The sequence below is a fragment of the Schistocerca piceifrons genome, chromosome 2 (genome assembly GCF_021461385.2).
Source record: "Schistocerca piceifrons isolate TAMUIC-IGC-003096 chromosome 2, iqSchPice1.1, whole genome shotgun sequence".
NCBI lineage: Eukaryota > Metazoa > Arthropoda > Insecta > Orthoptera > Acrididae > Schistocerca > Schistocerca piceifrons.
Window position 1 is genome coordinate 844,191,110 of NC_060139.1, and position 10,336 is coordinate 844,201,445.

Consider the following 10,336-nt stretch of genomic DNA (forward strand, 5'->3'; position numbering starts at 1 on the left):
CAGAATTGTGATTCTTTCGGCAATTGTTAACATTGTGATGTCTCTTCACGGTACCTGTAACAGAACTAATCCACATGTACGTTTCCCCCAAAATGGATACTTACTTCATGGGCACCCTGTAGATCAGATGCAGCAGAGGGTCTATAACACTTCCTTGCGGAACGCCAGATATTATTATGTTTTAATCAATGACTTTCCGTCGATTACTATGAACTGTGTCCTTTCTCAAAGGAAATCACGAATATAACTGAGACGATACTCCGTAGATACGCATTTCGATTAAAAATAACATGTGAGGAACGGTTCTAAAAGCCTTTTGGAAATATGAAAATATGGAATAATTTCACATCCCAAATCGATAGCACTCATCACTTCGTGAGAATAAGGTGCCATTTGTGTTCCACAATAACGATATTTTCTAAATCCGTGTTGGCTATTTGTCAATAAATCGTTTCCTTCGAGGTAATTGGTGACGTTTGAACATAGCACATGCTCCAAAATCCTGCAAATCGACGATGATGGTTGTTGTTGTTGTTGTTGTTGTTGCTGTCTTCAGTCCAGAGTCTAGTGTGATGCAGATCTCCATGCTACTCTATCCTGTGCAAGCTTCTTCATCTCCAGGTAACTACTGCAACCTACATCCTTCTGAATCTGCTTAATGTATTCATCTCTTGGTCTCTCTCTACGATTTTTACCTTCCACGCTGCCCTCCAGCACTAAATTCGTGATCCCTTGATGCCTCAGAACATATCCTACCAATTGATCCCTTCTTTTCATCAAGTCGTGCCACAAATTCCTCTTCTGCCCAGTTCTATTCAGTACCTCCTCATTAGTTATGTGATCTACCCATCTAATCTTCAGCATTCTTCTGTAGCACCACATTTCGAAAGCTTCTGTTCTCTTCTTGTCTAAACTATTTATCGTCCATGTTTCACGTCCATACATGGCTACACTCCATGCAGATATTTTTAGAAACACTTAAATCTATACTCAGTGTTAACAAATGTTTCTTCAGAAACGCTTTCCTTGCAATTGCCAGTCTACATTTTATGTCCTCTCTACTTCGACCATCATCAGATATTTTGTTCCCCAAATAGCAGAAATCATCTACTACTTTAAGTGTATCATTTCCTAATCTAATTCACTCTTCATCACCTGCTATAATTCGACTAAATTCCATTATCCTCGTTTTGATTTTGTTTATTTTCATCTTATATCCTCCTTTCAAAACACTGTCCATTCCGTTCAGCTCCTCTTACAGGTCTTTTGCTGTCTGTGACAGAATTACAATGTCATCGGAAAACCTCAGAGTTTTTATTTCTCCTCCATGTATTTTAACTCCTACTCCAAATTTTTCTTTTTTTTCCCTTACTTCTTGCTCAACATGTAGATTAAATAACATCGGGGATAGGTCACAACTCTGTCTCACTCCCTTCCCAACCACTGCTTCCCTTTCATGCCCCTCGACTTTTATGATTGCCACCTGGTTTCTGTACAAAATGTAAATAGCCTTTCGGTCCTTGTATTTGACCCCTGCCACCTTCAGAATTTGAAAGAGAGTATTCCAGTCAACGTTTTCAAAAGCTTTTTCTAAGTCTGCAAATGCTAGAAACGTAGGTTTGCCTTTCCTTAATCTATCTTTTAAGATAATCCGTAGGGTCAGTATTGCCTCGCATTTTGCAGCCGTGACTTGTTACACCTGATAGTTCGGTAATTTTCACGCCTGTCAACACCAGCTTTCTTGGGGATTGGAATTATTATGTTATTCTTGAATTCTGAGGGTATTTCACCTGTCTCATACAGTTTGCTCACCAGATGGCAGAGTTTTGTAATGGATGGCTCTCCCAAGGCAATCAGTAGCTCTAATGTAATGTTGTCTACTCCTGGGGCCTTGTTTCTACTTAGGTCTTTCAGTGTTCTGTCAAACTCTACACGCAGTATCATATCTCCCATTTCATCTTCATCTACGCCCTCTTCCATTTCCATAATATTGCCCTCAAGTACATAGCCATTGTATATACCCTCTATATACCCATTCCACCTTTCTGCCTTCCCCTCTTTGCTTAGAACTGTTTTTGCGTCTGGGATCCTGATATTCATACACGTGGTTCTCTTTTCTCCAAACGTCTCTTTAATTTTCCTGTAGGCAGTATCTGTCTTACCACTAGTGACGCCTCTACGTCCATACGTTTGCCCTCTACCCATTCCTGCTTAGCCATTTTGCACTTCCTGTCGATATCACTTTTGAGACGTTTGTGTCCCTTTTTGCCTGCTTCATTTACTATATTTTTATATTTTCTCCTTTAATCAATTAAATTCAATATCTCTACCATTACCCAAGGATTTCTACTAGCCTTCATCTTTTTACCGACCTGATCCTCTGCTGCCTTCACTATTTCATCTCTCAAAGCTAGCCATTCTTCTTCTACTGTATTTCTTTCCCCTGTTCCTGTTAATCGTTCCCTAATGCTCTCTCTGTAACTCTCTACAACCTCTGGTTATTTCAGTTTATCCAGGTTCCATCTCCTGTAATTCCCACCTTTCTGCAGTTTCTTCAGTTTTAATCTACCGTTCATAACCAATAGATTGTGGTCAGAGTCCACATCTGCCCCTGGAAATGCCTTACAGTTTAAAACCAGGTTCCTAAATCTCTGTCTTACCACTATATAATCTATCGGAAACGTTCCATTGTCTTCAGGCCTTTTCCACGTATACAAGCTTCTTTCATGAATCTTAAACCAAGTGATTAAGTTATGCTGTGTGCAAAATTTTACCAGGCGGCTTCCTCTTTAATTCCTTACCTCCAGTCCATATTCACATACTACTTTTCCTTCTCTTACGTGTCCTACTGTCGAATTCCAGTCCCCCATGACTATTAAATTTTCGTCTCCCTTCACTATCTGACTAATTTCTTTCATCTCATCATACATTTCTTGAATCTCTTTGTCATCTGCAGAGGTAGTTGTCATAAAATTTTTTACCATTGTGGTAGGCGTGGGATTCGTGTCTATCTTGGCTACAATAAGGCTGTCCCTATGCTATTCATAGTAGTTCATCAGTGCTTCTATTTTTATATTCATTATTAAACCTACTCCTCCATTACCCCTAATTGATTTTGTATGAATAACCCTGTATTCACCTGGCCAGAAGTCTTCTTCGTCCAGCCACCGAACTTCACTAATTCCCACTGTATCTAACTTTAACCCATCCTTTTCCCTTTATAAATGTTCTAACCTACCTTCCCGGTTAACGGATCTGACATTCCACTCTCCGATCCGTAGAATGCCAGTTTTGTTTCTCCTGATAACGACGTCCTCCTGTGTAGTCCCCGCCCGGAGATCCGAATGGGGGACTATTTTACCTCCGGAATATTTTACAAAGAGGACGCCATCATCATTTAACTATACAGTAAAGCTTCATGTCCTCGGGAAAAATTACGGCTGTAGTTTCTCCATGCTTTCAACCGTTCGCAGTATCAGGACAGCAAGGGTGTTTTCATTAATGTTACAAGGCCACATGAGTCAATCATCCAGACTGTTGCCCCTGCAACCACTGAAAAGGCTGCTGCCCCTCTTCAGGAACCTCACGTTTGTCTGGCCTCTCAACAGATACCCCTGCGTTGTGGTTGCACCTACGGTACGGCTATCAGTATCGCTGAGGCACGCAAGCCTCCCCACCAGCGGCAAGGTCCATGATTCATGGGGGGACGATGAAGATATGGGTCTGTAGTTCGGCAGTTAGGTGCCTTTAAGAAAGGATTAAAGCACCGAATTACAGACGATGATGGTATATGTCTGTAATTTGGCGGATTAATCCTTTCATAAAGGAACCTAACTGGTATCCGATCTGGACCTGAGGCCATGCCTTTATTAAGTGCTTTAAGCTTCTTCGGTTCACCAGGGATATCTATGTCTAAATTACTCATGTTGGCAGTTTTTCTTGATTCGAATTCTGGAACATTTACTTCGTCTTCTTTGGTGAAGAAATTTCGTAAAACAAAATTTAGTAACGCTCCATTAGTGGCACTGACATTATCAATGCTGTCGCGCAGTGAAGTTATTAATTGCGTCTTGCTGCTAGCGTGCTTCACATGCGGCCAGAATCTCTTTGGATTTTCTGCCAGATTTGGAGACAGAGTTTCGTTGTGGACACTAATAAAAAATCTCGCTGTGACATCGCGCTAAATTTCGAGCTGCTGTAAAACTTCGCCCACCTTGGGGATTTTGTGCTCTTTTAAATTCCAGGTTTAACGTTCCGGCGGGGTGGGAGTCATTCGAGACGGGGCACAAGCACGCATTGTTAGACGGATGGGGAAGGAATTCGGTAATGCCCTTTGAAAGGAATCTTCCTGGCAATAACCTACAGCGATTTATGGAAAAAGCAGAGTTCTATATCTGAATGGCAGGACGCGGATTTGAACCGTCGTCCTCGCGAATGAGAGTCCAATGTGATAACTATTGCGCCTTCCCGCTCGGTAACAGTTGCCGAAGGCTTTACATAAGAAGAAGGCAAAGAAGAAGAAAGAGAAAAGAGGGAAGGAGAGTGAAATGGAGAATGCACTTGAGAAACGGAAAATGATTCAGAAAAAGAGGAAGAAGCAAAACAGACGAAAAGGGGATTCACTCTTAACTGGCTGAATAGCTGTACAATTGTTGTATCCGAATAGAAACAAATTCTTAAGCTATTTAAGGCTATGTGCCGTAAACTGAATGGAAAGAGTAATAGAAGCAAACTCGGAAAGATAAATTTGGGTTCCAGAAAAAGTAGAAACACGCAAGGCAATTATGGCTTTACGAATCTTAGAAGATAGATTAAAGAAAGGAAAACCTACGTTTATATTTTTATATTTAGAGAAAGCTTTAACAGTGTTGAATGGGCTCAAAAGTCAAAGCGATCTCATACTGAGGAAATGACCGCAGGGGCGCAAATGCAGAAATTCGGGATCGTCGCTCTTGGCAAGGTCGTAGAGGAAGTGGTTTGCCACTCCCTTCCTCCAACCTGAAGTGTCATGTGGGTACCCCTGACGTGTGGATGACTGTGATGAGCGCTTTTACAGTGTGGTGTCATGTTTGTGTTGCGTGATGATGAGAGCAGGTGGAACCCCATCCCAGCACATATCCTACTCCTCTCTAAGAGCACCAAAGAAGCCGCTGAGCCTACCCTATATGGTGGACGAGTCACCATTCAAATGTGAATCTAGCAGGGATAAAGATACAGAGAGCAAAGGTTTTCTGCAACTTGTTCAGACTGCAGTCTTGAGTCGAAGAGCACGAATAGGAAGCAGTATTTAGAAGGGACTGAGGCAGGTTTGTAACCTACCCCTTATATTATCCGTTCTGGTCACCGAGCAAGCAATAAAAGAAACCAAGGAGGAAATTATGAAAGGGAATTAATGTCCACGGAAAAGTAATGAAAACCTTAATGTTTGCCAACGACACTGTAATTCTGTTAGAGACAGCTGTTGGACTTAGAAAATAATGTCAACAGAGTGGCTGTTGTCATGGAAAGAAGTTATAAGATAAATATCAACAAACCTAAAATAAGGGTAATGCAATATGGCCGAATTCAATTAGGCGAAACTGAGGGAACTATATTAGGAAATGAGACACTAAAAGTAATGCAGTATATGAATTTGCTATTTGGACAATAAAATGGCTGAAGATGGCCAAAGTCGAGAGGATGTAAAATACAGCTTAGCAGTGCTGAGAAAGAATTTCTGAACAAGAGAAAATTATTAACATGGATTATAAGTATTAGGAATATGAGAAGGTTTTTCAGACACCACTAGCAGTAATAAAATTTGTTGACTTACTTATATCGTTTAATGGAGCAGCATGTTACGATGTTATTATTCATCTTCACGCTTCTATAGCAATACAAAAACGTTTTTAGAAAGTACTCATACATGTAAAGCTGTTCTGTACACTCTTGGTACCTGTTCTGGTCATTCCGCGGAGAAAGAGACGGAAAACTTAATATGAAGGCATATGCACTTCGTTTGTTGGTCTACCGCTCATACGAAGAACTTTAAATGATCACACCCCAGGATTCACCCATTTCATATGAACAAAATGAAAGAGCATTTAAAATTATTTATGTGAACGGAAGACCAATAAACGAACTGAATATATATTAACTTTTCCATCTCTTTATCCGTAGCGTGACCAGAGCATATGTCAAGCCTACTGAACAACTTCAGTATGTACCTTTATTAAACACTTTAGCACTGCCTTGGCAGTATGAAGATGGGGTTTATACCTCGAAACATGTAGCTTCATTAAATAATTTAAGTAAGTCAGCAACTTTTGTGACTGCTATTGGTCTCTGAAAAATCTTTTCATATTAACAATCAATGTGACTTTAAACTATTAAGTATTACGATGTCTTTTCTGGGAGTGTTTGTCTGGAGAGTAGTTCTGTACGGAAGTGAAACGTGGACAATAAACAACATAGACTAGACGAGAATTGGAGCTTTTGAAATGCGGTACTGTAGAAGAATGCTGAATACTGTGTGGGTAGACAACTAATGAGCAGGCTCTGAAGTGAACTGGAGAGTAAATAAATTTACGGCTTAACATGAGTGAGAGAAGGAATCGGTTCATAGGAGACATCCGGAGATATCAAGGAATAGTTAAATTGGTAATGGAGGGAAGCGATTGGCGGGTGTGGATGAGTGGAAATAATAGAGGGACTCCAAGACTTGAATACAGCAAGCCAGCTCAAATGGATGTAGACTGTATAGTTATGCAACGCTGAACATGCCCCCACAGGATAGTCCTTCGTGACAGGTGCATCAAACGAGTCACCAGAATGATAACAACAACAGGAATGACAACCACAGATTATTAAACAATGAAAAACCTAATGAGGCTGTCATGGAGAGAATATTGATGGTATACTCTTTAGCATTCAGACCAGAGATTTCAGCACTCGCAGAATAACTGTCTAACAAAACAAGCTCCCGAGAGAGCCTCTTGGACAGAGTCTGTACTATAACTTAACACGTGTCTCCTATGTTATCAAACACCACACAGGCTCTCTTCAACACTCTGACGGCCTGGAGGAGAATACGCTAGCCTCAGAGTAGGTCCTACCTACTCAGAATGACGAACGAGAATGGGTCTTCCAGGCTGAACCTCTCAGTGGAACAATAACGTGTGCTCAAATATCCGAATTTCAGGATTCGGGGACTCTACTTTTAGTACTGATTAGTTGTGTATAGGACGACTCATTTAAGCGTACACTCCTACTGAGTACAAAACGTAAAGCCGGAGCTTTGTTGGTATTTCCAGAAACAACATTTGCATAAGAACAGTTTGTGTATCTTCCCAGTTCAAATGAAATTTCCTACCAGGCAGAATATCCATTATGTCTCACATAGGGCCGGGGGGGGGGGGGAGGGGGGGGGGAGAGGGGAGAAGGGGTCGAGGGGGGAGGGTTCTATAGGCCTAGAGAAGCCAACCCTCCTAGGGGAGTAAACACCAAGAGAAAACCATTGTTCTACAGGTTGGAGATTGTGCATGGGGTAACAAATCCAACTCGTAAAATGGAGTTATTGGGGATACTATACATAGGCCTCGGAACAATACGGATTGCAAGATGACGATCTGGCATGCAAAAAATTAACGATAAGGAAAATGGGTATTATGACAGCTCCCTGGAATGCAGATACTCTTAAGAGATCTAGTGAATTGCAAGATATTAGTGAAGGAATGGATAAATACAGAGAGAAAATAGCGACACTACAAGAAATACGATGGAAATGACATGGTATGACTGTATCAGGGAAACATACACTGATGTACAGTGAAGAAGATACAGGCCATCACAGTACTGGCCCCCTCATACATAACTCAATAAAGGGAAATGTAATTATATATATGAAGATAGTAACTGTTCTCGAATGAACAGATACCATTGATGACCGTGCAGCTTCTCTAGAATAAGTGATAATTAATTGAAACCCTCAGCTGCCGACAGGTGTTGTAGATGTACCTCGATGGGGACAGCTGAAAATGTGGATGGGAAATATCTATTAGGTACATTACGTATGTAGATTGTGGACCATTGGGAACGTGGGTCTCACGGGAAGCGTGGAAGGGGTAAGTCCCTGAAGTCGCACTATTCATCTGTGTCCTCGGTGGCTTAGATGGATAGAGCGTCTGCCAAATAAGCAGGAGATTCCGGGTTCGAGTCCCGGTCGGGGCACACATTTTCAGCTGTCCCCATCGAGGTATATCAACAACTCCTGTCGGTAGCTGGTGTTTCAATTCATTATCATAAAGGTAATTAGTTTTCAAAGCAATTAGTGATGGGCTGTGTTGAGAGTTAGGACAAAATGTTTTTAATGTTATGCCCCTACGGAGGCTGCAGGTGTGTAGATAAGAAAAATACATTTTATTCAGAACTAGAGGAGGAAACCAGCTAAGTTCAAATGCCTGATGTGATAAATATCCTTAGGGATCTGAATGCAAAAACAGGGAAAGAAGAAGGATATAAAAATGTAATAGGAAAAGAAAGCCTGCATGGCGTCACTGTCGCTAACGGGCTAAGGCTGATAAGAGTTCGCCAATGGGAAAAGGATTATACCATAAAGCACATGGCATCCAAAGAAAGGTATTAACCTTCAACGTCTCAGATACGGTCTCACAGACCTCTAGCGTTTACTTTTACTCTGTTGCTAATGAATGTTGGTGGGGTAGGAAATTACAGCGTTGTGTAATTGCTCTTTCCCGAAGCTGCCACGGTTTTCTTTGTCAGTAGTCACTTGAATATGACGTGGAGCTGTACTATTACTGCTTCTTTCGTACTAGCGGTCTCCGAGACCGCGCCTGGCACTTTGCGTTATGGATTCAGTAGCCAGGTCTACGTCTACTGTTTATGTTTAACGGACCCTGACTTTGCGGATACTGTCTTAAAACGGTTTAAGGACAGTTGATGAAGCGATGTTGGTTCAAGTAGTGACAACGAAATTGAAAGAGAACATAACGCAGTATAGGAACAGTGCGAAAGTGAAGATGAATTTATTTTGCCACCTGTGAATACCTTGAATGAAACAAGTGATCAAAGTGATGAAGACAGAAGTGTGGAGCCTGAATCTTTAGATAGAGGTTGTGCTAAATATACATTAGGTCGAAACAAATATTGCTGGTCGTCGATGCCTCTTCACAAGATGGCCAATGGCATATTTCAGCATGTTGTATATAAGTGGAGTGAATGCGTTTGTCTTTCATAATTTATAGAAGGACAATACTCAGGTGAACTGCTTTAATTGTTGAAGAAGCTTCTAACCACACCGGTGACAACAGAAAAAAAAGTGGGATAGATAGTATCCATACTCCATGAACTATGTGCATCCTTCACCATGTTTTGGGCGTAGCAGAGCCAAGAATACAAGTCGTTTTAGAACGACTGGATAAAACGCAAAACATGTTCCACCTGTGACCCAAAAAAAGCAGAGAAAGGCATCTTATACTTCCCACTGTTGGAAGAAACCAGTCTGACTTGAAATCTGAACAAACATTTCCAGCGAGTGCAAACAAAACTTCTGAGAAGGAATCAAAATACCTAAAAAGCATAGTGTACTTTTTATTTTTTAAATGTTTTTGGTACTTTTTATGTTTCTAGTAGTACATGAATAATAAACAACAAAACTATACGAAAAAATAAAATTTGGAGTACAAGGTATTTGAGTTTTCATAGCATTAACATTACCATGTAATATTTCGTCAATTTTGTAGAGTCTTATGTAGAAGCTAACTTTAAAATTCATTTGAATATATTTTTATGCTGTATTAATGCAACCCTTTACATAAAATCTGTACTGTTCCTCTGAAATTGCTGAATGCAATTTTTATGGCCATTAAAATATAGCGGCCACTCAGACCGCACCTTGGAAAGTGTGTGACAAGAAAAAGTGACCTGGGAAATTAAGGGTAAGAAGTATAGTTGGGCATCGTCAGATGGATTTACAAGAAACCGTATAGACCATGTGATTATAGTTAAACGACACGCATCAGACATTGTGGAAGTTGAAGGCTGTAGAGGGGCAGACGGAGACACGTATCATTACTTAATGTGGGTCTGATTTTGACAAATGATAGACATTTCAAGAAACAAAAATGTAGGGGAAAAGCGAAACACAATATAGAAAGTCTCCAAAGAAGGAAGAATAGAGGAATAAATTACAAGAGATTCTCTAGAGGCAGAAAAGAATGCAGGATAGGAAAGGGATGGGCAACTAAAATGGGAGATATTGGAAACAGCCATCAGTTCATCCATGGAGGAAGTACTGGTGAGGGTAGAAAACAGTGAAATGGATCGAAGAGGGAACACA

At 40.7% G+C, this 10,336-nt stretch overlaps 1 non-coding gene across 1 annotated transcript; it reads left to right on the top strand.

Annotated features, from left to right (window-relative positions):
* Positions 1 to 8,134: 8,134 nt before the first annotated feature.
* Positions 8,135 to 8,208, top strand: Trnai-aau. Its single transcript has one exon. It is a non-coding gene; the product is annotated as a tRNA-Ile (tRNA).
* The last annotated feature ends 2,128 nt before the right edge of the window (positions 8,209 to 10,336 follow it).